This window comes from Marmota monax, unplaced genomic scaffold, assembly GCF_021218885.2.
Source record: "Marmota monax isolate L192 unplaced genomic scaffold, Marmota_monax_Labrador192_F-V1.1 WCK01_AAM20220418_F8-fsc00125, whole genome shotgun sequence".
Lineage (NCBI taxonomy): Eukaryota > Metazoa > Chordata > Mammalia > Rodentia > Sciuridae > Marmota > Marmota monax.
Window position 1 is genome coordinate 1,792,553 of NW_026695235.1, and position 27,156 is coordinate 1,819,708.

The 27,156-nt window shown below is 43.7% G+C and overlaps 1 protein-coding gene across 2 annotated transcripts in view; it reads right to left on the reverse strand.

Annotated features, from left to right (window-relative positions):
- The window catches only part of Tiam1 (TIAM Rac1 associated GEF 1), a 360,672-nt gene that overhangs the window by 220,154 nt on the left and 113,362 nt on the right, over positions 1–27,156 (reverse strand). The window lies entirely within an intron of this gene.

Here is a 27,156-nt window from a genome sequence, read left to right on the forward strand (position 1 = left end):
ACACTTTAAATGTACAGTATATGAATTATAGCTCAATAAATCTGATATTTTTAAACCCAATAGAGGACAATTAATCTATTATCAGTCACAGGATTAAGAAAAGAAATGTACTTAATTCCCTAGTTTTTCTAGTTCATTAGAATGTGGGTCAAAATCCTAAATTTAAGACACAACTTTTATAAAGTGGTCCAAGCATTTATTTCAATACAATTTCCATTACACCAAATGACCTTGGATCCTGCAGACTTCTTCAAGCCTCGGTTTCCCTGCATAGAAGATGAAGAAAACAATAATACCTCTCACCCTGGGTGGTTGTGGGAAATAAATGAACTAACTCACATAAACTGAGAAGCAGTGGCCTCATATACAGCAGAATTCAAATTACAACTTTAGAGGTAAATAAATAATAGCAATGGCAAAACCAACAAGTTGTATGTGATATACCAACCCCGTGAGAAGACAAGATAACACAGTCCCCTCCACCAACTGGACTCCAGGCAGACTGTGTTAAGCTGTGATCACAGCATGGCTCTGGGCTAAATTTCTGTGTCCCCCAAATTCATCTGCTGAAGTCTTCAATCCCAGTGTGAGGGTATTTGGAGATGATGTCTTAGTCAGCTTTTTTGCTGTTGTGACTAAATGATCTGACCAGCACAATTATAGAAAATGAAAGGTTTGTTTAAGGGCTCATGGTTGGGGAAGCTGACTCCATTCCTTGGGGCTTAAGGTGAGGCTGAACATCATGGTAAAAGAGTCTGGTGGAGGGAAGTAGCTCACATCCTGATCAGAAAGGAGAGAGAGAGAGTCCACTGGCCAGATACAAACATACACCCAAAGCCATGCCCCAATTCCCACCTCCTCCAGCCACATCCCACCACTTCAGTTACCACTCAGTTAATCCCTATCAGGGGATTAAATAACTGATTGGGTTAAGACTCTCACAACCCAGTCTTTTCTCTGCTGAACCTTCTTGCACTGTCTCACAGTGAGATTTTGGGGGACACCTCCTCACATCCAAACCATAACCAATGGTATTTGGGAGGCAATTGGTTATAGAGATAGAGATTCCATAAACAGGATTAGTATTGTTTTAGTCAGCTTTTTCACCGCTGTGACTAAAATACCTGACAAGAACAATTGTTGGGAGGTGGGAATTGGGGCATGGCTTTGGGTGTATGTATGTGTCTTGCCAGTGGACTCTCTCTCCCTCCTTTCTGATGTCATAGAGGCTCACAGTTGCAGAGGTCTCAGTCCATAGAAAGCTTGGCTCCATTCCCCAGGGCTCAAGGTGAGGTAGAACATCATGGCAGAGGAGTGTGGCAGGGGGAAGCAGCTCACATGATGAATCCACTCACTAGATACAAAACATACACCCCAAAGGCACACCCTCAATGACCCATCTCATCCAGCCACACCCTTCCTGCCGTCAGTTACTACTCAGCTAATCCCGTCAGGGGATTAATTCACTGATTGGGTTGTGACGTTCATGATCCAATCATCTCTCCCCTGAATCTTCTTGCATTGTCTCACACATGAGTTTTGGAGGACACCTCACATCCAAACCATATCAGTGTCCTTACAAAAAGAGAGACAAGAGAGATGATCTTTCTCTTTACCACAGAAGGACAGAGAGAAGACAAAGCAGGAAGAAAGCCCTCACTGGGAACCCCTCGATGGGCACCTTGACCTCAGACCTCCCAGCCCTCAGAACTGTGAAAAGCAGACGTTTGTCGTTAAGCCACCTCACCTGGGGTATTTCGTTCTATCAACCTGAAATGGCTAAGACTGACACCAAGAAAATACTGGGAGACGTGCAGGTGGAGACATTTGAACTAGGTCAAGAGAAAATTCTTGAATTCCGGACTGAAAAGCAGGAAGGAAAGGAAGGAAATGAGAGGCACATCTGCTGAGCAGGGCTCCTCCTGCCTTGCACAGACCAGGGACCTGCAGGCCGGGAGTCCGAGTGCTCATCGGTGCACTGTGTATCCGTATGAAGAACCGCCAGGTAACAGGTTACAGGAGAAGAAAGAAGCCCAGCCTCCTACCATCCCACCTGGTCAAGGAAGAGCGGCTGAGATGCTGTGCACCACATGGGCACCGACAGGAGGCAGGGAAACGAAGGGCAGAGATGAACGGTGCACGTTGACCAAGTTACAAAGGAAAATCAAACACACAAATTCTCCAGTCTCAACATTTGTGACTACTAGCGACCAGACGACTCTGTATCAGGAAAGCAAGCAAGGACTGGGGTACTGCAGAGGCAGACAGCATCCTGGCAGCTTTTCCCCCAAACTGAACACCTCCAAAGAGACTCTTCTTTGAAAGGACAACTAATGAGAAGAAAATAGCATACTACTTGAGACTGGGTTGAAGTGCCTATGCTTTTTCTTCTTAAACAAGATTTTTTTACATTGCCAGTCAATGGTGATTATTTTCAATGAGATAATAAAAGTCAAGATCTCTGCTACCAAAAAAGCACAAATAACTTCCAAAGTTCATTAAAGCATGAGTTTCTAAATAATGTAAAAGTGCTACCCATGCAACATCAGTGGCTCAGGAATTATGCTTTAGTGTGGGAAATCAATCACTTTCAACATCATGAACTATCATGCTACATTTAAACCACACCTGTCAATATCATAAACATCTTTTAAAAGCAAAACATACCACCAATTTTATAAACTTAAGATACTTAGGAGAATAAGAAGTTTCACTCCCAGCCCTCTCACAGTCTAGACATATGAGATTCTCTAAGTCCATGGGCAACTGTGCAAAGCAATGTTTGCTGAACACCTACTATATGTCCAACCCTGCCCTACCTGTCACTTACCAGGAACTGGAGAGTGGATAAGAGGATGAATCCTGTCCCAAGCATCTCTTCACACACCCGTAATTCTTTCACTCCGTCTTACAAACAAGCTCCAAATGGGATTTCACAGATTCTCCAAACTGACACTGGCCTCATTCATTCACACAGCACACCCACCTCTTTCAGCTTGTTAATTCCAGGAACAAGTGCAGTATGTGTCAGGAAGGGAAAGTTCCTGTATCTATGTCAGATTGCATGCACCATGGTGTCTACATAAGTCTTCATAAACCATATCTACCTTACCCCCCACACACCATCAAGATGCTTCTGTGTAAGCAAGAAAGCAGAGAAACGCAGAGCAGAGCTCATTGCAATATTTGGGGCACTTGGTTTTGTTAAGACCAGCTCCATTTGCTGTTATTTTCCACTTTCCAGAATGCAAATAGAAAATGAAACACTTCCAAGGTTATGCCGCAAATCATCAGATCAATCTGGGCCAGTGGACAGGTTTCCTAACTGACAGCTGCTCCTCTATCTGTTGGGACCTGCTGTTTCAAACAATCCTGCACCAGGGGAGTGATGAAATTGCTCAGGTCTAAGTAGAGCAAGTGAAGACATTGCTGGCTGAGGACCACACTCTCCTACCTGCCTCTGGGCCCATATCCTGTGCTGGCCCCAGGGTTCCCCCAGAGCTAGCATGGTACTGGACACACAGTGAGTTCAAGTTGAATGAACAAATAAAACAATTAGGACAGAATATCTGAAGGGATTTGGGACATAAAAGTTATCAAGAAAACATATCATCAAATTAAAAAAGAAAATCAAAGACCTACTACTTCCTTGAATTATTCTGTGATTTTGTTCTGTACTTCAGGACTACACCATTTGAGTCTGCCTTCAATTTCATAATCAGAGTCAACCACCATCTTACCATTAAGTTCCACAAATGGACCGAGAATAGACCAAGAGGGTAGCCACACACATTTTGTTACTAAAACAAGGAAACATTATCCGTGGTGTCTTTATTGTGATAACCATCTTTCAATAAATATTGAAGATGTATTTGTAGCACATCATACCTATGGCGTAAGAACTGGGGAAAACAACTAGACACACACACACACACACACACACACACACATCCCTGTTATGTAAATATGGCAAAATCTGATGAAAAGGTACAGAGATAAATTAAATTTTGTTCCAAGAGTCAGAGGACAGAGAGTTCAAAAGAAAGTACAGGAAGCCAGGCTGCCTGACACTGAACCCATGAGGCTTCCTTGTGTAGTCAGTTGTCTATGATTTTTATGGCACAATTTCTGTACCTAGAAAATGAGGGTAATCATTACACCTATATCATAGAGCTAAAATGAGAATTAAATAAATTGGAAAATAGAAAGCACTAGATTAAGGTAAGCATTCCTAGCATCGTAATTAAACACAAACCTAAGGCAAAGAGACCAAGCAGGGAAGTTAAGACAGGTGCCAGCAGTGGGCAGCTCTGGCTCTGCCAGGCCAGGGCCAGCAAACTTCTCTGAATCACATGTCACCCCATTAAAATGTATACATTTTACATTTTAATGTACCTGTGGAAATGAAATTTAATTTTAAAAATAAAACTTTCTGTAAAGGGCCACGCAGTAAATCTTTTAGGTCTTGCAAGACGCATGGCCTCTGTCACACCTACTCAGCTCTGCCACCGTGCAGTGAAATCTGCCACAGCCATACACACATGCATGATGGGGTGTGGCTGTGTTCCAGCACAGCTTCATTCATAGACACTGAAATTTGAATTTCATACTTTTCCTATATTGTGATTATTATTCTTATGACTATTTCCAAACCATTTAAAACTGTAAAATATACTTAGTTTTAAGGAACAAACCAATGAAGTGGGCAGCAGAATCTGGCTCTTGGACCCTAAGAGGTTAATGACCCGGGTGCTAAGCCCCAGGCACATTTTATATTCATATGAACATATATGAATATATATGTTCGGCTGGCTGTCCCCTGCCATGGACACTGCCATTTAATCTCTTTTCAATCCCCAGAGAGGGTTTTTAACCACTATTTGATGAACTGTCTAACCTACTTAGAACAAATTTCAATTTATCTGTTTGAGCACTGGTATTCTATATACATCAATTCTGAAAGTACATATTTATAACTATAAATGTCAGGCCTCCACTGCAAGTTTGAGGCTCTTCATTCTGCACTCAGCCACGCGTTATGTCCAACATGACAAATATATTTCATTATATTCAGTAATCAGGAATATTTCCAGCAGTGGGGGAAAGCCCTGAACATATCACTTTCTGTGCAGCCTCTGCACTTTAAACAGATTCTTTAAAAATCCATTACAAGAATTTTTTGAAAGCGTAAAGACTTCCAGAAGGAAGAGTGAAGAGATGGGGACAGAGAGATGTGCGGAGACCTCATACTTACCATCCTCACCTCTCTGGGCACAGTTTTATAGACATAATGTTTTAGTTTTGATTAAATAACTAATGGTGTTAGTTATTTAAGACCTGATTTTAATTCTCTTAAATCACCAGGAGAACAGAACCTCAGAACTCCAACTTTCTTGGTTTTTCTACACTTCTCTAAAGCATTGAGATTCCCTCTAATAAACACTTTTAAGTCCTTTGTACAGGTTGATCCAAAAATCTTAATCCAAAAATCTGAAATCCAAAATGACCTGAAATCGGGCTGGGGCTGTAGCTCAGTGGTAGAGCACGTGCCTCGAAGGTGTGAGGCCCTGAGTTCGATCCTCAGACCACATAAAAATGAATGAATAAAAATAAAGATTTTTTTTTTAAAAAAATGACCTGAAATCTTAAAATAAAAATAACATTTAAATTTTTTTCAGAGCACCATCTACATAAATATTTCAAAATGTGGAACACTTCTGATCCCAGGCATTCTGAATAGTGGTGCTCAACCTGTGTGACTGTCACCAAAAATAAGAAGTGATTCATCAGTATATATGCTAACTTCACTTGCCCACCCTTTAAGAAAATTCCTTCCAATTTAGATTGGACCTTGGTTTTGACTTTTCTTATATATGGAGCTCTTCACATGAGCATCCCTTTCAAAGTAAGAAGTAAGACTATGGGAGCAGCTACACAATCACAGATGATACGATCATTAAGAATGCCATGAGAGCCGGGCACAGCGGCGCACACCCATGATCCCAGAAGTTCCAGTTCAAGGCCAGTCTCATCAACTTGGTGAATGAAACCCCAAGCAACTTAGTGAGACTCTGCCTCAAAATAAAAAGTAAAAAGTCTGGGGATGTGCTCAGTGGTTAAGTGTCCCTGGATTCAACCCCCAGTACCCACCCCCCCCCAAAAAAAAAAAAAAGAATGAGAAGATTCTAAAAGGTGAATCATTACATTCTTGTCATCTCAGCAAGGGACTGTGATCCCTGGGACCAAAGACTGACAGTTTTTACACAAAACTTCATCATGGTTCTTGAAAAGTGAAAACTATAACAAATCAGCTTTGTAAATGTACTATGCATTTCACTATCTGATAAGCCCAGATCTTTTTAAGTGAACCTGTGCCAAAATACACTGATATGCATCCATGAAAAACAACTTTTTAACTGTGCGATGCTGAATTCCAACACACTTAGAAGCAGATGCTTTTCTCTTCATATGAAAAGTGATGGTGAATTTTTCCAAGATCAATGTCCAAAGATTCCTCATAGAAAAGATCTAAATTCCTTCTTCTAGTTGCATTCCAACCCCCCCCCCAAAAAAAAAGAGAACCCTGACCTGGGCACTCATATCAGAGAGGTTTCTCTGGCCTTCTACCAATCATTCTCTTCTTTAATGGGCCCAGGGAGTCAAGCAGATGTGTCTGCCAGGCACCTCTCCAGACTATACCCTGCTACCATGGACCCCTGCCCACATCCAAACCTTCCTTAAGACTCTTAGTTCTGTCCCCAAGCCAAGAGCCAGTGCTACAAGTGTACTCATATGCCTAGGGGCTGACATTTGTGGGGCTTCAAGAAGGAGCTGGTTTGTGTTGACTGAGTCTTTCCAAGATGGAACCAGGGGAGGAGAACAAGGAAGACCCACGGGCTGAGGGCCGACTTTACCTCACCTCCATCTCCTCATGTTATTCCAAGGAATCTAATAATTGTGTATCTGAACATAGCTTTCCAGGGAATTTTCAAAGTTTGTCAAGGTAGGAGAATAAAATGTGCTTCATTTTACAATGTGTTAGCCTGAATTCCAATGACTTTTATATGTTCAGATAAAAATATGTAAGCCTTCATTTAAACTCCTGCTCCAGACCCACTTTCTTCCACTAGAAACATACTATGTGGATATTATAATTTAAAAAAAAAAAATCAAGTCACCAGGTGATAAGGTTTAGATCTGAGATGTACCACAAAAGCTCATGTGTGAGACAATGCAAGAAACTTCAAAGCTGAAATGATTAGATTATGAGAGTTTTGCCCTCAAAACAGCAGATTGATCCAATGATATGGAGTAACTGGGTGGTAACTATAGGCAGGTGGGGTGCAGTGGAGGAGATGGGTCACTGGTGGGGTATGCCATGGGGTATTTTGAGCCTGGTGAGTAGAGCTCTCTCTGCTTCCTGATTGCATGTCCCAAGCTGCTCTCCTCTACTAAACCCTTCATCATGATTCTCTGCCTCATCCGAGGCCCCAAGGAATGGAGCCAGCTGTCTACAGACTGAGACCTCCAAAATCATGAGCCAAAATAAACTTTTCCTCCTTTAAATTGTTCTTGTCATCAGGACAAAAGTGTTGACTAAAACACCAGGTAGGCATATACTCCATTCACAGAAATCACGAAAATATGATTTTTCAGTTGAATTAGGTTTTGTTTGCCTTGTTAAAGATGAGAAATGAAAACCAACAGGGTACCTGGGTCAACGTCAGGTGTCAGGCTGAGGCATGACTACCCCAACACCCTCCACAGCCTCCTCTACCGCTCCACCCAGAAGATGCTAGGAGCAGCTGCCAGAGCTCCAAGCAGCCACGTCAGGTGTTAAGAAATCTGCACGCCTCCAAATTGCTGGGTTCCACACGGATGACCAGGGCTCCCCTCCACCAGCACCGAGCACCATCACTAAAATATATTTAGGTTTTTTTAAGGGAATGTGTTTGGTACCTCCTTGGAGTTCAACTGCTATACTAGCTATTTGGTAAAAGAGTGTTTGTTTGAATATTGAGTATCTTAAAAAGTCACTTAATCAGGTTTAATGGAAACAGAATCAGCATTTGGAAATGTCCAAAAATCTTTTGTCGCTACCAGTATTATAACATACAATCACCATATGTCCTGAATTTCCAGAAGAGCTCTAATTTCATGTATTTTTTGCATTAAATTAATAAATAAGTTTTTTGCTGATTTTTAAACATTTTCTTCCTTTTAATATTTTCCAAAGATTATAAACCTGGGAACATTTTTCTCATTTTCAGAAAGAAATAAACTTCAATAATTATATACTATATAAATATTTTATGTCATTACATAATACATTAGAACTGTATCCCATTATTGTATAAATATATACAATGTATGGTATAATATTATATAATATTTTCATTATGTCCATTCAAAAATCTGCACATGAATATTTATAGCAGCTTTATTCATAATTGCCAAAACTTAGAAGCAATCAAGATGTCCTTCAGTGAATATATAAACTATATACTCTAATATTATTCAGAGTAAAAAAAAAATCCATCTACCAAACTGTGGAGGAACCTTACATGCACATCACTAAGTGAAAGAAGCCATATGAAAAGTCTGTACTCTGTATCATTCTAGCTCTGTGACATTCCAGGAAAGGAAAAATTATGGAGACAGTCAAAAGATGGGTGGAAGCCAGGGGAAGGCTAAGCACAGATGATTTTTAGGATAGTGAAGCTATTTGGCATATCACAAATGCTCCTTGACTTGCAATGAGCTTACATCTTAATAAACCCATCATAAATTTAAAATATTATAGCCGGGCACGCTGGCGCATGCCATAATCCCTGCAGCTCGGAGGCCGAGGCTGGAGGATCACAAGTTCAAAGCCAGCCTCATCAACAGTGAGGTACTAAGCACCTCAGTGAGACACTGTCTCTAAATAAAATACAAAATAGGGCTGTGAATGTGGCTCAGTGGTTGAGTGCCCCTGAGTTAAATCTCTGTTACCTGCCCAGAAATATATAAGTCAAAAATGTATCTAGTACACCTAACCCACCAAACATAATAGCTTAGCCCAGTCTACTTTAAAAGGGCTCAGAATGCTCACTGTAGCCTACAGTAGGACAAACCTTATAACAGACAACCTATTTCATTATAAAGTTTGAATGTCTCATATCATTTATTAAATAACAAGGCCAGGCACTGCGAGCCTGTGGGAACAGCAGCTCACTGATCTGCCCAGCGTCTCGAGAGAGGATTGGACATCATATTGCTAGTCTGGGAAAAGATCCAAATCCTAAATTCAAAGCACAGTTCCTATAGAATGTGAATCGCTTCTACACCATGGTATAGGTGAGAAATTATTGGGTGAACCATTGTTAAGTGCTGGGCCGTGCATGTAAATGGTGGAGACACATCATTATACACTTGTCCAAACCCACAGCAGGTCCACACCAAGAGTGATGCTCGGTGTAAACTACAGATTGTAAGATGGGTGGACACTGGCTGCATTGTTAGAATGTCGAAAATGTAGGAGGAAAGGCATATGGGAACTCTCTGCTAGCCACTTGCTTTCTCTCTAGACCTAAATCTCTTCTAAAAGTAAAAATCTTCTCCTCTCTCTCTCTCTCTCTCTCTCTCTCTCTCTCTCCTCTCTCTCTCTCTTACACACACACACACACACACACACACACCCCTGCTGGGGCAAGCACAGGCAGACTCAGGCTCGCGTTGATGAGCACTTGGCCAGGCAACCCTTCCCTCCCCTTCCTTGCCCACAAGCCTAGGTTTCTTCTCCAGCTGGAGAGATCCTAGCTGCTACCCACATGCTCACAAACATTTCAAAATGAACAAGCCAGCATTCTCTGGGGGTGCCCAGCTTTTCAAGGGGCAACTTCTGGAGAGATAACAATCGTCCCCATATACTGATGACTGCTTGCCTCTAACAGCAGATGTCCACAGGGGACAGGGGGGACACAGTGGCAATGTGACAAGCGGGGTTGCTTTCACCAGGAGAGCAGCAGAGAAACTTGGACAAAAGGAGCCCTGAGGACAGCTGAGGTTATCTAAACAGGGCGAATCAGCAGACATGCCAAAGAGGCAAGAGCAAGGACCAGACCTGGGTCCTCTAGGACTGGAGAATTATTGTTGGAGCCAACTGAGAAAACAGATTGGGTTACATTTCTCTACAAAGGGAACCTATCTAGAGAGCAGAGGGGCAGTAAAAGGTGCTAGACAAGAGAATAAATATTGACTAGAACATCTGTCTTGGGGCGGGGACACATGAGCTCCCTTGGCTGTCAGGTGAAAATTTTTGTATTTATATAGACCAGGGAGGTTACAAAAAAAAGATGTGAGATGCATGGAATTCATTAACAACTATCTGTAACAATCTATCCTAATTAAAAAACAACATTCTACATGTCTGAAACGGTATGGCGTTGGGGAGTGCCAGAACAGAGGGGGGTCAACCCGAGGAAAGAAAAGAAAATAAGGCAGGCTAGCAAATAGGTAGATCATGTACCCACTAGATTTAAAATTCAAAAGGAGCATGGCTTTTTCCCTCTTAATGGCTGTGAAATTGATTGAGATATAGGCTAATAGAGGTCCCCAGAGTGCTAAACTAAATTAGAAGGAAGTCCTATAATTACAGCTAGCAGTTAATTATCATATGATGGGAATTGTAATCAAAGTAACAGATACACTATTATTTTCCATCTTTTCTGCAAAACACTCTAACAAAGTCTCTTAAGGGTAGCTGAGGGGCCTGTTTAGGGTTTAGACTGATGATATGACCCTCCCTCCTGCAGGTGATTGACCTGTGACCTCATTCCCTACCCCTGCCTGCCTTTCCCACCCTTTTGCAGTTCCCTCTGTCCGGAATGTTCTTTCTCCACATTTTCAGGACTGCTCCTCCCTCCATGCAGACCTCAAGATCATAACCTGCTGGGAGAGATATGCCCAGACCACACTATATTAAAGGCACCCCAGCACCCCTCAACACTATCCCCCCTACCCACTGTTGTCTTCTCCATGCCAATGTCCTCACCTGACACCTGGCATGTGACAGTCTGCTGCCCCCTGGAATGTGACCTGTGTTGCTTCCCTGACTCCCAAAATACTACCCAGCTCTGACTTGGTTCTCAATACATCAGGTGAAAAAACATAATTATGATGTCCACCACCTTTTTATGGTGGAAAGAGACAAAGGGGTCCTTTGATCATTGTGGTATCACTGTATTTCAGTGAAGAACATTCTAGCAAGACCTATATTAAGACCACCCAGAAGACACAAGGGTCTGCCTTCGATGCAGCTACAGATCTGACGTACAGTATCAAAAGGTCCTGAACACCATATAAAAATAAATAAAAGAAAGGTATTGTGTCTATCTGCAACTAAATTTTTTTTTTTTTTTAGAAAAAAGGTCCTAAAGGAAACTGAGACCACCAAGGTATCTTTATGTAGCAGGTGTGTTTGGCTATAAAGAAATGTTAACCCTGACAAAAGACCACCACACCAGTAAAACACATACCATTTTATCAGTCACACAAACTAAAGCACAGAAGTGGACCTGGCCAAAGTCACACCTACGGTAAGTGCCAAATTCTTCCATCTTAAAACACCATGGGCATTCATGCTCCAAATTACTTCCTTTGCTCATTTTTTCTCTCCTCTTCCTTCCTTTCTTTTGAAAAAAAAAATCCAGAGTAGAGATCAATATATGATCACCTTTTATATCTGCCACCCAACTTGCTTCAGACCACCTCATCCTCTTCAAAGAGACATTTTAAAATTGCCAACAGGAGCCAATCTCATTTTCTCTAAAATGAACCAGAAATCATATCACCTAATCTCTCTCTCCCCCAAAATTTAGACAAAGAAAATGTCAGCAAGACAATATTTCGTCACTTGGACAACCACAGCTGTGTATAATTGAAAGCACTCCAGAGCATCAATTTGACACCATCCTCACTGCTCTAGAACGCGGTGCTGACTGTCTGGACGCCTTCTAACAGTGGGACTCAGTGCGGTGCCTCTAGTTCAACATATTAAGATCACATTGACCAAAGCCGCTCTTGCTTTAATTTGCCCAGCGTTTCCTGCCAGAAATGAGAAGATAGGACAATGATGTGATGAAACCTCATTTGAATCATACGATTTATGGCCATCCTTCATGGCTTAGTGCCAGCCCCGTTATGTTCTGAATCTCCTGGGGGTGGGGGACTCTTCCCGTCAAAGGCAGCTCTGTGTGAAACAAACCTCTCTATTCAGAAAGACGCCCTTTCATTCCATTCCAAAGCCAGAGTGTAAGGATGCCGGTCTGCTTTCTGCCAGGGAAAGTGGAAGGGCAGAGGGAAGAGGAGAGATCAGAAGAGGCAGAGGCAACAGGTCTCCACACTGACCACTGATAGGGAACAAAGCTCCACACTGCCTTCTAGAACGGTGCACCAGGGAAGGCCTGATTAGGATAGAAGCAAGCTTCGGCCAACCTCCCTGGGCATTTACACACCCCAGCACCTCCCACCCCTGCACCTCCCACTGCCACCAAAGAACATGCACCCAAGTGCAGTCTTTCCTCTGACCTCCCCCAGGGCACCAGCAGAATTGGGACCCAGGGTCACAGGAAGTGCCTAATCTCTGCAAGCAAATGTCAATTTTCAGGGCAAAGAAAATGCCTTTGTTCTTTAGGAACGGGGTTGAAAGGAGGCTGAAGTGACCACATCAATTCACCAACTGGGATTCACAAAGGAAGCACCTGTTCTCAGAATGGCGTGGAAAATGTTGAAACAATCTTACTTTTTATGCTGCCTTTCTGAATGAATAACTATGGAGAAGATGAGCCTGCGGGGAGGCCAGGTCAGTTTTCCTACACAATGGTAAAGGTTTGCCTAATGAACAAAAATGTGAATGGTAACCACAGAGTTTTGATCCACTAAAAAAAAAAGGAAAAATAATATAATCGTGGGAAATGAATAGCCCATATCATTTCTTTTCTCTGTTACACTTCAAATATCTAAGCATGTGACCAAGCATACTGATCAACAGCAGAGGTGTCCCCATCTCCTAAATTTCCATGTTCCTGCTACAGGTAGAACTGGACCATCCTATATTATAGCTTGCTACTCACAGGTCTGAACATGACTCTTGGTTCCTCAGTAAAAAAGAGCAAAGTTATGACTAATTAAAATAATTCTGGTGTTATCCATATGGGAGAAGCATTCAGTGTGAGCACAGAATATGCATCAGTTCATTTATGGTGGGTAATGGATGAGGAACAAGAAACGTATGCATCAACAGCTCTTCCCCCCAGCTCTGCCTCTTCTCAAACAATTAAAGACACTCTTTGCCATACACTTAAAGAAACAGCAAAACCAAAGCTAAATCCACAAAACAGAATTGGTTGCGTTAGTTGTTGAAGCTATATAAAATAGAGTAATAAATTTCTACTATTATAAATCTTCCTTTAACATTTGAGATATGACATTAATGGCCCCAGAAATACACATGTAATTATCTGTAGGGCAAGGAAGATTTCTTTTTAACTTCAAGCAAAGTATCCTTATATTTCTCATACCATTTTGAACTGTGATAGTTTTGATTTAAGGTACATAACAATCTATTAATTTAAAAAAAAAAGAAGAAAGTTTAGGTCAACTAAATTAAATAATTGTATACATTATTGCTTCAAATCCCAAGGCACAGAAAGGAAATTGCTTCCTTCAGCCAAATGCTTCCTTAGGTCCACTGGGGATAAAATATTTCCTTCACCTAAAACAGCCTCCCCCCCCCCAAAGCTTCTATTTCTCAGAGTAAAGGTTGCAAAATGTGAAAGTTTTAAAAAACAGAAGATTTTGTGTCTTGAGGTATATGTCATAGGCCAAGAGATAAGTAAGCCATAGCAATTACAAAGAAGTGTTATCTGAAATTGTCCAAGCCAAAATTCAGTATGACGCTTAGGATTACTAAAACCCATTAAGATTTTTGACTTTGAGTTTATAAAAGCAAAGTTGAGTGACCCTCCGCACAAATAAGAATGTCTTTCCCTGGGTCATCAAAGGCAAGATATCAGCTCATAAATGTCTCTCTCAAGTTTTATTTATTCCCTTAACGCAAATAAAGCTAACTTAGCATTTGCCTTGGAAAACGAACCTTTTTCAAAGTACGCTGACACTTTTATTGATTCGTGAATAGCTCTTGACAGTGTATGTACACACACACATGCACTCACAAGCCCTAACTTTTGTAAGACCAGCCCCTGTGTCTGCTACATGATCCTATTGACCAAAACACTAAACTAAATTTTCATAGAATTGGAAGGAAATGCGAGGACATCACTCATTCTGATTTATAAAAGTCAGGGTGGCAGCATATGCTGGAATACATGCTATAAGAAAGTAAGATCGTTGAGAATTTTGTGAACTCCTATACCCCGACTGCTAGGAAAGTGCCTTTGAATATATTAATTGCTTGAATCTTCTTAAGAACATCATGAAATGGATAGTGTTCTTACCCCGTGTTACAGATGAAAAACTGAAATTCAAAGAACTTAGTTACCCAGATGACACAGCTGGTAGTGGGGAAATGAGACCTTTGGTTCTCCCTCATGTCTCTTCTCCTTTACCATTTTATTCCTTGACTTCTGTCAGTCAATGACTTCCAACAGAAGTTCTGGAATATAAAACTGGGATCTCTGCACAAGGAGTATGCATTTTTTAGGCCCAAGTTCAGCACCCAAAAAATAAGCAAGTACATGCGAAAAGATAAGTGAACTGCATTAATTTAATTCAAAGACAGGAATTATTTTCTAAATTAAATATTCACTGGTGACGACATGCATCTAAGGACTTCTGTCCCTGGTCGGTGTCAGTAACCAAGTCTTTTGTCTACAAATAGGTAGACTATAGCACCTTGGCACTTCTTCCTCATTCTCCTGCCTAGAACTGCAAGTGCACCTGGGAAACGTGGGAGTCCAAGACAGGGCCAAAAAGGAATGGGCCTGACTTTTCTAAGGCAACCTAGAGCCAAATATAAACAATGGTGAACTGTGCCTTTATTGGGATAGGGTAGCCCTGCCAATCACTGCTCCCATCGCCCCTGCCTTCTGAGAGCCTGCCTAGGCTAGTTGAGACCACCCATGCTACCTATGCCCCTCCCTGCCCACAACAGCTGGGTGGATTCATGACTCAGTATTGGCCAAGAGACTCTCGCTTAAAAACTTGCACTTCAGAAACTAGGAGACCAAGACAGTTATCTAAAGGAAAGTCCACATGGACTTGAACTAAAGCACATTAAGCCAAGTCAGAGCCATTTGGCAAGTAATGAGTCTGAGAATCTGCGAAGCAAGAGGTCCAACAAGAAAGCAAGGCAGAGGCAAGAGAAGGGCAGACCCTTGCCAAGCAAAGCAAAAATTACAGACTACAAGTGCCCTTGAGATAGATGGTGGACGGTGTCCCTTCCTGATTTTCCTGCTCCTGTCCCTGTGTGGCCTGCACACCCTTGATCATCCATGGCATTTCTCGGCATCCCATCAGTCACACCATTTTTATAGGAGTTGATTTGAGAGGGCTTCTTTTCATTGCATTATACCCTAATGAACCTAAAGACATAGTATTCTCCTCTCTGTTTCTCCCCTATTAGGAAAGATGACTCAGAAATGGATCTTCCTGGAGATCTCAAAAAAGTCAAGGCCCCACAGCATCACCGATAGCCTGAGAGGCCTTATTCACACACCATCCCCAACACCCTGGAAAAGCCAAATCCCCAACGGCTGAGTCAGAAGAATTTTAAATGATTATCTCAGGTGTCAACAGAAAGATGTTAAAAGGGATTAAGTATAAAGGATGATGTGCTTTCTTTTAAAAAGAAAAAAAAAAAACACTAAACGACAGGGAAAAACAAGCAGACAAAAAATTCCCATTCCTTTTTTTGAAGGAGAAGAAGAAAATCTATGAAGCTCTGAACCTTGTTTCAATGCTGTTCAGATAGAGCTGTGCACCAAGGCCAGACTGACTGGAGACGGTTCAAAGTTACAAAATAATCCATCAGGAATCAAGGCTTATTGGTTTCAAATACACCTAACATACAAGCAGATGCCTAGCTCCATACGTAATGAAGTGAAGCGATGATAAGCAACAGCCTGGAAATTGCTGGGGGCAGAGGACCCCTTCTGCTCAGAACTTCCTGATTGATACTGTGAGGAAAGAGGAGGAGAAGAGTCAAAAAAAAAATGAATTAGACAGTTCTCGCCCTCAAAGAATTCCTAGTCTGGCCAAGAAGACAGGCACTCCCACAGATAGCTCAAATCAGGGGCAGAGAGTGACAGAGGCTAATTGGAAGCCCCAGCAAAGCATGATGGGAAGGCCAAGGCAGGAGCAATCAATCGCCCGCCAGCCAGCCAGGCGACACTCAGCCCCAACCCATGGGGCACTGTCATTTTAAAAGTAAATCCACTCCCACAGTTATCATGAAATTGCATCCATGATTTTTGAGTTCCCTCATCCATACCTCTTATCTGATTAATCAAAATCCCTGCCTTTTCCAGGGAAAACATCTGTTTATCATTTCCTCTAAAAGCTCTTCAAATGACACAATGACCTTGAATCATCCTTTATCTCTAGAAAATATCCTCCTTCTGAAAAGGCAACCAAAAAAAAAAAAAAAAATGAAGATAACACCCACAAAGAGTTCAAGTCCATAAGTGAAAATAACCAAACGGCTTGGTTTCTGTTCCCTATCTCAGCTGCCGGTCTTCACATTCCAGTCAACTGCCGGCTGTGTCACAAACACGCTAGCAAACAGCTCTATGCTAAGAACCATCTGTCTCTAAAATATTTATTGCAGCCTTCCTCAGAGGTTCTCCTGCCCGTCAAAAACCACTGCTCAAATTTTACACTGATTTCTATTTAAAAAAAAAAAAAGTGGTGAGACTCCCAGCAGGGTCTGTAGTTTTGTGGATCCTATGATGCCAATATCAGTTTCCTGGTCTTGATAATGCACTATATTTAAGTAAGATGTCACCACTGGAGGAAGCTGGGTCATGGGTACCCAGCAACACTGTATAATTTTTTCAAATTCTAAGTTCATACTTACTTCAAAATAAAAAGGTGAAAAATGAAATAGCACTCATGTCATTTATGCTTTGCTGGGCTTCTCCCATGTCTACCTGCTTTCTTTTCCTTCTAGATTCTGATACTTTGATATCACACCTCAAAACCTGCAGACATAGTTCAGAACACATGACCCCAGTTCTGAGAGAGGCAGCCAGCAATGGGTGCTTCCACCAGAGCTCATGTACTTTTAAGGAGGCCAAGAATGTCAATGTCCCCATCCTCACCTCAACACGGGCCGGTTCCTGGTAGAACTCCTTGCCTTGTTCTGCTGGTACCCTTCCTGTGGCCCACTGCTCCCAACACACACACAACAGGGATGGGAGACATTTAAACCTGGCAGGAGGAGAATCCAGCCAAGTCAGCAGAATCTTTCACCCACAAAGTGAAACTCCACCTTCCCAAGACTTAACTCTGTCGACCTCTACCATGTTTGCTCTAGGAGCCTAAATAACTGGATTCCTGTGGAATTCAAAACACTACACAAGAGATGATTGTCTTCCTAAGTTCTTCTCAAAGATACACAGATATCGCCTTAGCAGCTATTTATGTAGCTCATGCCCCAAGAGCCACCCAGCTCAAGTATCAGGTAACACAATTTGAGTTCCTTGGCTTAGTTAAGATCTTCAAAGAAAATTTATCAACTCTGACATGACAAAATCCATAAATAACTTATTAAACTTTGAAGAACTTTAGTACCATGTCTATAGAGCAATCATTAAGAATACAGAATTCATTGCTGGAGAGGGGTCAAGTCCCGGTAGCATCTACCTGTGTGCCTCTGTTTATTACCCAAATCACCTCAGGCAAGTTACCTAAGCTTTCTGTGTCTCGTTTCTACAGGTAAAATGGAGATAACAGCAGGCAAAGGATCCTGCCTCAGAAGACTGCCATGAAATCATGCCCCAAGTCCCCTTCAAGGGTTGCCTATTGTTATTATAAACGCAGTTAACTTATTATTTTTCTTAATAATGCAACAAACTGTCTATTGAGCATCCGGGTTTCAAACTCTATGAATCCAAGGTAAAAGAAGGTGCAGCCATTATTCTGGAGGAATCCACATGTTACTAAGTATAGAGACAGAGAAGGATGAGATCATGTGGGTGTCCCTGCCCTAAAGGACTTTTGTGGAACCCAAGTGCTATAGGTAGAAATGATGAGTCACAGAGTGAAGCCCCACGATTAACTAATCTAAAGGTCAGAACAAAACCCCAACATGTAAACCCTCAGTGGTTGGTATCACCGGCCCCTCCCTCACCCACCTTTCACCTTAAAAAAATCAACATATTCCCAAATACAGTACATACAGTCTCACGCAGAGCCTGAACCATTGGACGAGTTTTTCCAGTTCCACGGATCATTCTGCTAAACCACCAGCCACTGTAATTAACCCCAAAGCTATGGGCCCCAACAGCTCTTTCCCCTTCTTGCCCTCCTTCCCCAGCACACTTCCATGGTCGCCCACCATCGACACCCCTGCCAGTGAGAGAGGGATTCCAGGGAAGATCACAGCCCTAAGGGGAAGGGAAAATTCCACCCCATACAGACAATCCATGTGCAACATCTCTGAGAAGCAGGGATCCTTGTGGTTTCTGAAACGTTGCCAATCACACAAAGGAAGCCTGGTGCATGATTTTCAAGCCAGTTTTATAAAATAACTCCAAACATCGGAGCATGTGAAGCCAAAATTGTAAATCCTGCTGAAATCTCTGGAGTTATTTAATATTATTTATTATGATTTTTCTTGGCACCCCCAAAAGTCTCTCACCCTAGGCCTCATAGGGCATTTTATGAAAATACACACCATCAATGGTGTTCACAGATGCTGAGACCCAAACAGAGAAGAAGTCTGAGAGCCTTGGCCCAAACCCAACAACCTGTAAATAGTAAACAGCTCTGAAGGACCCAGAATGGCCACCTTCCATCCCAGGCACTCCTGTTATCTCGGGTGCTGAAGCGGGACTGGGTGAAAACCCTGCTTAAAGTCAATAGAAAGCCAATAGCAGGAGCCTTGGGAGCAGACTCCAATGTCAAGGTCAAGGTTTTCAATATTCTCCTTTTCAAATGAGTCATTTGCTCTTAAATGAATCCATATAAGGATTTTTTTTTTAAGAAATCAGAGATTGACTGACCTGTCTAATGTGAAAGCAGAAGTAATTAAAATGTGTAATTTGCACGTTTGTGCATTTGTACACTCCTCCAAGTTTTGATGTGTCTCTTCCACAGAGAAAGCAAATCATATATTCAGGCAAAGACATAAATTCTGTTAAAAATCTAGAATTTCTTTCCAGATCACTCCATATCTTTCGAGATATTCTTGAAGCATATAGACATTCCAGCATTTTTTATATTGTAATTATTTTCATATTTGTAGCCAAAATCTTATATCAAGTATCAGCTATAAGCAAGAGAGAGAGAGAGTCTGCCAAGTGAAAATTAGGTCACTGACATCAGTGACATCAGTTGGTCATCCTGATATGGAAAGGACAAACCTGGATGGCAAAAGAAGGGAACACTAGGGCCCTTGAATTATCTTCTTTTGTAAGTAAAAGTTCAAATGAGGGACTCTCTTAAGAGAGTCCGCTAAAAGGATTCAAAATTACAAGGAGCCAAAACTGAGTTTTGAAACATTCTTCCTGTTTATAGTGAGTCAATTCTCAAAATACAGAGGAACTAGATTTTAATGAAAGTTCCTACTATCACGGTATTGCTCAACAACATTTTGGCCAAACTAGCTTAACCCTTTGTAGGTGGTAGAAAGCTCTGACACAGTAACCACCTGATGGGGAACACATTCCTGTTCCTCAAATACAACCAGCTGTACTGTCCCCCCTCTTACCACACCTCAGGTTCTGTTTTGAGGACATGGAAAAGTTTCACTGGATACCTCTTCTACACTAGACCAGTGGTTCTCTAGGGCAGTGCCGTAGTTTGAATATGTTCCCAAATGTCCCTGTGTTGGAAATTCAATCCCTCAATTCGCATATTCGCTGTCTTTGGAAGTGGGGCCTTTGGAAAATAATGAGTGTTGGATGTGGTCATGAGGGTGGGGCCCCCACGATGGCATTAGTGGCTACAAGAGGAGGAGGGACGTGAGCTGGCACACTCACTTTGCAGCAAGAAGCCCCTCCCAGATACCAGCACCATCCTCTCGGGCCTCCCAGTCTGTTAGCTAAGTAAACCTCTATTCTTTATAAATTATCAAATCTCTGGTATTTAGTCATAGAAAAATAAAGCAGATCAAGACATTGTGCCAGGACCAGTCAGCATCAGCATCACCTAGGAAGTTGTCAGAAATGTACATCTGGGGGCCTGCCCCAAGACCTCATAAATCAGGAACCCTAGGGTTGGTCGATCCATGGTTTAAGAAAGCTTTCAGGTGATTTTGAAGCCCATTGCTCCCAGCCATTGAAACCCCATCTTCTGGGTCACTGGAATGTTCCCTAGACGCCATCAGCATGGTAGCTCCTAAGGATGCCTCTCCAACACACAGCTCCTGACCCAGGCACAGCACACCTTTCCCCAATGGCAGCAAGTCCCTCCTTTGTTGCATCTCGCAGTGTTTTAGTCAGCTGTGACTGAGAGACCCGGCCATAACAATTGTAGAGGAGGAAGGGTATTTGAGGGCTCACGGTTTTCAAAGGTCTCAGTTCTAGGAAGCCAAGGACAGCTCCATTGCTCGGGGCTTGAGGTGAGGCATGGCAGAAGGCTGTGGCAGAGGGAAGCAGATCACATGATGATAAGGAAACAGACTCCACTTGCCAGATACAAGTCTACTGCCCAAAGCCAAGCCCCCAATGCCCACCTCCTCCAGCCGCCCCCTACTCGCCTTCAGTTCCCACTCAGTTAATCATCAGGGGACATTCACCGATGGGGTCAAGCTCTCACAACCCAATCATTTCTCCTGTAAACCTTCTTGCGTTGTTTCACACCTGAGCTTTTGGGGAAAACTCACATCCAAACCATATATTCTGGAAGCCTCTTCTCACAGTTTACCCCTGCTGCACACCAGCTACTGCTCCCCACATCTCTCTAGATCCTTGTCGCATGGTCCACATGACTGTGCCCCACCCCCCGGCCTGACTTCATGCTGCCTGGATACTGGACTCCTTAGTCCTCCACTCTCCAGCCGCCACCACCCCTGCCCTGTCCAGCTCTCACCCAGGGCCTTGCTACTTCCCCTGGGCTGTAGGAGACCCCTGTCCACTGCCCAGGCTTCCTTTGGCCAAAAGCTCTAAGCCTGGTCCCAGAGGCAATGAGTGCCAGGTGAGGGGGCGAAGAGTTACGGAGATGGGCAGGACAGCCAGGGAAAGGACAGAAACGCACAGTCACTAGGCTGGACGGAAGGAGGGTGCAGGAGAGAGCACGAGCGGGGCTGTGCGTGAGAGAGGAGAACGGAGGCAGAGGTGGGGGAGAGGAGCAGAGGGAGTCTTCCAGATCATTAGCAGGCAGCTAAAGGACTCGATGGCTTCCTGAGCCTGATGGCAACTGAAGTCAGGTCGACAGAAGCAGCTGGAGCAGGAATCACTAAGGGTCCCGCCATCATGGGAGAAGTTGCAAAGATTTCCTCCGAAAGACCTTGATAATGGACAAAACCAGAAAAGAGGTGAGGTGTCTCAGAAGACGCATGTTCCTGTCATGCAGGATGAGGCTGTCCTGCCGATGGGCTCTGGTGACTCTCAATCGTAACACCCCACCTCACCATCCCAAGTGTCCTCAAAGGGATATAGCCCCCCCACTGAAAATGAGGTCCCTGAAATAGCCCAAAAGCCCAGAGGAGAGTAAAAATCAGTACATGTTTAAAGCTAGAGACTTTTTAAATAAAGGAAGTGTCCTGGGCTTACATAGGAGGCGTCAGAACAAAGGTCAGCCAACTCTCCACAAGAAGCCAAAGAGGAAATATCTCAAGCTTCGGGAGGAGCTACTCAATCTGATGAGCTCACCACTGAGCTCAAAAGCGGCTTGGAAAATAAGTGAAGGGATGTGGCCGTGTTCCAAGGAACTTTATTTTAAGAAAAAAAAAAAAAAAAACAGGTGACAGCCAGATTTGGCCTGCAGGCTTCATTTGCCAACCCCTGGGTATCTGGTGAGCACGGTGATCCCTTGGAATCTGCAAGGAACTGGTCCCAGGACCCCATCAGGATACTCAAGTCCCTTATGTAAATGGCATATCTGCATATAACCTGTACACACCACCCAATGTATTTCAAATCATCTCTAGATTGCTTATGATACCCAATACAATGCAAACGCTATGTCATACTGTATTTTTCAGAAAATAATAGCAAGGGGGAAACTGTATACTCAGAACAGAAGCAATTTCTTTTCTTTTTGAAATTTTTGACACAAGGTTCGTTGGATCTATTGGTTTGGATCCATGGTTGTTGGAAAGGAATGACCAACTTTTTGTATATAATGAGGAATTAGATGGCACTAGTGTTTCATCTGCTCTTTTGAAAGAACAAGATGAAAATCAACGCAATCATATTCCTTTCTCAGATGCCTCTGTATGTGGGAAAACTCCTCACATAAGCTAAACTGCATCCTCCCCGTCCCTGGTTTGGCACCTCCTCCTGTTGGCACACATCTCACTATACCCCACATCCTTATCCCTTCTTGTCCCTCAAGAAGGGACAGTATGAAATCGGTCATCATCCTGCTTTATAGAAAAAGTGGATGAAGTCTGTATAGTACTGGCCAGGCCTCCCATCACATATGCACTCCTACTTGATACCAGCTCATCCCCTAGTGTTGGAGAAGCCCCAAAGAACAAGCAAACCAACAAGCCAGGTGCTACCTCCTTCCAAGGGGACCCTGCCTGGAGATGAAGTGGAGATCTAATTCCACAGTTGTGAGAGTGACTAAGCCAGACTCCCTGCAGCCCCATCTGGGGTTACGTCACCTGGGCAAGTTCAACATCTGGAAATGCACAGAACAGCCCTGGTGGATGGGAGCAGTGCTCAGGGAGCATTCTTCCAAGTTCATGGTGACTGTAAGCATGACATTCAGCAGATGGCAAGGGCCAAGAAGAAAACTTATGATCTGGCCCCTCAACTCGGCACTTCATCCCCCACCAGTGGATCTCTCCAAAGCAAAACCCTCAGGAGCCTATAGATTCTGCCACTCTGGAAAAAAAGGAAAGAAAGAAAATCCAGAGCTGCAGAGAAAACACTTGGACCAGCCAAAAACGGTCAGAACCAATTTTCATCGAAATGTTAAAACACAACATCAGGGTCGCACTGTAAAGGTTCCTGTCCTCATATGGATTTCCTTAACAACCAGGGGAGCAGTCAAGTGTCCATGAGAAAATCCTAAATATACAGCACATGTATACACATCTTCTGCAGATGGTTTTCATCAGACTTAAAAGAGAAACTGTCCTTTTTCTTCTCTAACCAAACAGTGAAGGATCCCAAAGGGAATGCAGAGCTCTCAGAATGAATCAACCACCAACAGGAAAAGCTTCCTACCAGGGCCAATGCGAGGGTCCGGTTGCGGACGGAGGTGGGAGAAACAGGCCCCCCCACGGAGCCAATGAGCAATCAATAGGAACACCCCAGGTCAGCCAAGGACCCTCCGCCGCCTCCTCCTTGTCTCACGTCCAACTTGATGACTTCCAGAACTAGGATATAAAAACGTCTCTGCTTCAGGAAATGACACCAACCAGAACAATATGAGCCTCTGCAAGACAGGTGTCTGGGTGGTTGGACCTGGACCACAGAAAAAGAGAAAATCTCTCTTCTGTTGCCACCAGTGCAGATGGAGGGGATCTGAGGATCATTTCCTCAGCAGGCAAAAAACCCAGGGAAGAGGAACCGGGAAAGGTCACGTCCAAACAAATACATCAACCAAACTAAGAGAGTCCCAGAATGCACAAGCGGACACACACAGCACCCTCGGGAGCAGGAGAACGCCTCCACAATTTGCCAGCGCCAACTGCACTGAGAATCGTTTCAGCAAATGACCCCTGAGACAGTCCTGGGTGGGCAGGCGGTCAAATGGCCTCTCTCCCTCTCTCTCTCCACCCCCTCTACTTCCCAGCTTCCATGAGCTGAGCAGCCTTATTCCACCAAGCCCTTCCGCCATGTTCTGCCTCACTTCAGGCCCAACAATGGAGCTGGCTGACGTGGACTGAATCCTCTGAAGCCATGAACAAAAATCAACCTTGTCTGCCTTGTGTTCTTGTGAGATATTTTGGACACAGTGACAAAAAGTTGACTAACACACTTGTCTGACATTGAGGGTCTCCTTCCACCTTTGAAATTAAGCTCATGAAAATGAGCACTTGGAAACACACGGGAGAGGCTCAGTTGTAAAGGGTCTTCTCATCCTTCAGCTCTAGGGAGTAAGACACGATCTGACCCTATTGAGGATGTCTTTGCAACATACTTAGCCCACAGCCAGGAGTTCTTAGTAAAAGTAGCCAGAATTTATAATCAAGGTTATTGATTATCTTAACAACAATAACAATATCCATGACTGCCAATGAAGCATGGGTTCCTCCAAGAGTTGAAAACTAACTAATTATGTAGGCAAACCCAATGAATTAGTTAACAAGTCATTTTTGGAAATCAACTCTATTCAGAATATTTTTTCAAGGTCCAAGGCATCCATAAACAAGAACTCACAGTGGGTCTCCCTTTTTCCTCACCCCATTTATTTATTTATTTATTGGTACTAGGGATTGAACCCAGGGGCATTTAACCACAGAGTCTGTTCTGTATTTTATTTAGAGACAGGTCCCACTAGGTTGCTGAGGCTGGCTTTGAACTCACATTCCTCCTGCCTCAGCCTCCGGAGCTATTGGGATTATAGGCATATGTCACCTCACCCATTTCTGATCCAGGGACATGGGTGACCAGTTACAGATGCTAAGAACTGACGTCCCTCAATGCAACTGAATTGCAACACGCTGTGTCCCCCACATTGCTTTACTGTCACCAAGGTTTCCCTCTGCTCCTCCATTACTTGTCAAAATGATAAGACTGCTGTTTTCTGGTTTTCACACTCTCCACTTCTCCCTTTCTTCTCATTGCTTTCTTCCCAAGGATCTAGGACTCAGTTTCATTTGGTTTTATGAGCCCCCAAGTGACTGGGGGCCAGGGAACGTGCCCTGATTCATTCTTTGTCCATAACCGGATGGAACACCTTCTTCACACTGTCTCTTCTACCCTTTCTTCCATGGTGGTCTCTCGGCGACCAGCCAGGTCAAGCTCATGTCTAACCCCCTAAAGAGAGGTGCCACATGTCTTTCTTTCCTAGTGAAGGACTTTCAGTGGGTTTTCATATTCTACTAGTAAAATCCAAATTCCTCGGTGTTAACCCTTAACATACTCCAAATGAATTTTCTTTCTCCCTCCCCCAAAGTCCTCACAGATCCTTCATTCCAGCCCCGAAGGACAATTCCTCCTCCATCGTGTCTCCCTGCCCCTTCCCTGCAGGCCTTCCTCATGCCAGTCTCCCTCATTCTGTAAATTTGCTGACTCAGCAGGACCTACTTCAAGCACCGTGTATTCCACAAAGCAAAACGTAAACCTTGCTCAGGACTTTGGCCCACATTGCCGACGCTCTGACACATGTTAGGGCCTCTCTTATAGTTACTGGAGGTCACTTCTGACTTCCCCAGGGGACCACAGGTACCTGGAACACAGGATGCTCACCAGGCTTCAACCCAGCTCGGCTTCGCACACAGCAGATGCTCAGGGAGGACCCAAGGAAGTCAAGAAGGAAGAAATGCAGTGGGAACACCAAGGGAGAAAAGAGTATCGAAAAGTGCCCACAGCCCACCTGGGAGATGACCGGACCCAGCGCGGAACAGCTGGTTGGAGCACACGGGAACATCGTCACTGAGGACCTGACCCTGAACTCCTGGAGATGTTCACGTGCCATCTGAAGCTGGGGACCCCAACCAAAGCACATTAACCTTTTGTTGGCTTCTGAGGTTTAAATATTTTCTATAAAACCAAGATAAACTTAGAGATTTAACACACATGTCTTGCCACAACCCATCACAAATTAAATTTAAATTCTACCAACAGCCTATAATCCCAGCTACACAGGAGACTGAGGCAAGAAGACCCCAAGTTTCAGTTCAGCCTGGGCAACTTAGCTAGACTCTTGTCTCAAAATTTAAAAAAAAAAAAAATTAAAAGGGCTAGGAACCTGGGCATGGTGGAGCATGCCACGCCTGTAATCCTGATGACTACTGAGGCTGAAGCAGGAGGTCTGCAAATTCAAGGGTAGCCTCAGCAACTTAGTGAGGTCCTAAGCAACTCAGCAAGACCCTGTCTCAACATTTAAAAAATAAATAAATAAAAAGAGCTGGGAATGTAGATCAGTGGTAGAGCACCCTAGATTCAATCCCCAGTAACACACACACACAAAACCCACAAATCTACCAAAAGACTTTTTTGAAGCCTTAGAGGCCCCACAGTTTGAACTGTGGGGATCACCTGACACTACTGAAATTTGGGGGACTCATTTAACTATTTCAGGACACCCTGGAGAAGCCTCTAATGAGCATCCAACTAACATCTAATATGACCCAAGCAAAGACCCTGGTCTGCAGCCGAATAGCAAGTCCTGGGACTGAAATCGGTCTCTGGTAGGGACTGTGCCCTCATGCAGGACGAAAGCTCTTGCCATCAGGAACAAGAGAGGAGTGGGCATCCCATGGCACCTGTCAGACACGTCATGCTTATGGTGACCACGTCCCACCTGCAGCTGGGGGCATGGAGGTTCTTTCTCCATAGGACCACTGGTGACAATCTGGCTGAAAAAGAGGTGCGCAGAACACACACAGGAAGAGGGCACACCATGCAGCTGGGGAAAAGCGCTCCAGGCAGAGGACAGCAAGGGCGAGGACTGTGCGGCAGCCGGGGCTCGGTGTGTGGGCAACAGGTGTGGAGTGACCAAGGAGGAAGAGGGAGCGAGGGGCTCGTGCTGATGCTGAGGGACTGAACAGCACCAGAAGGTTTGGAGCAGAGTGACACCATCCGACCCAAGAGGTGCCCTCTGGCCACTGTTTGGGGACAGAATGGTGGGAGGGCAAGACAAAAGCAA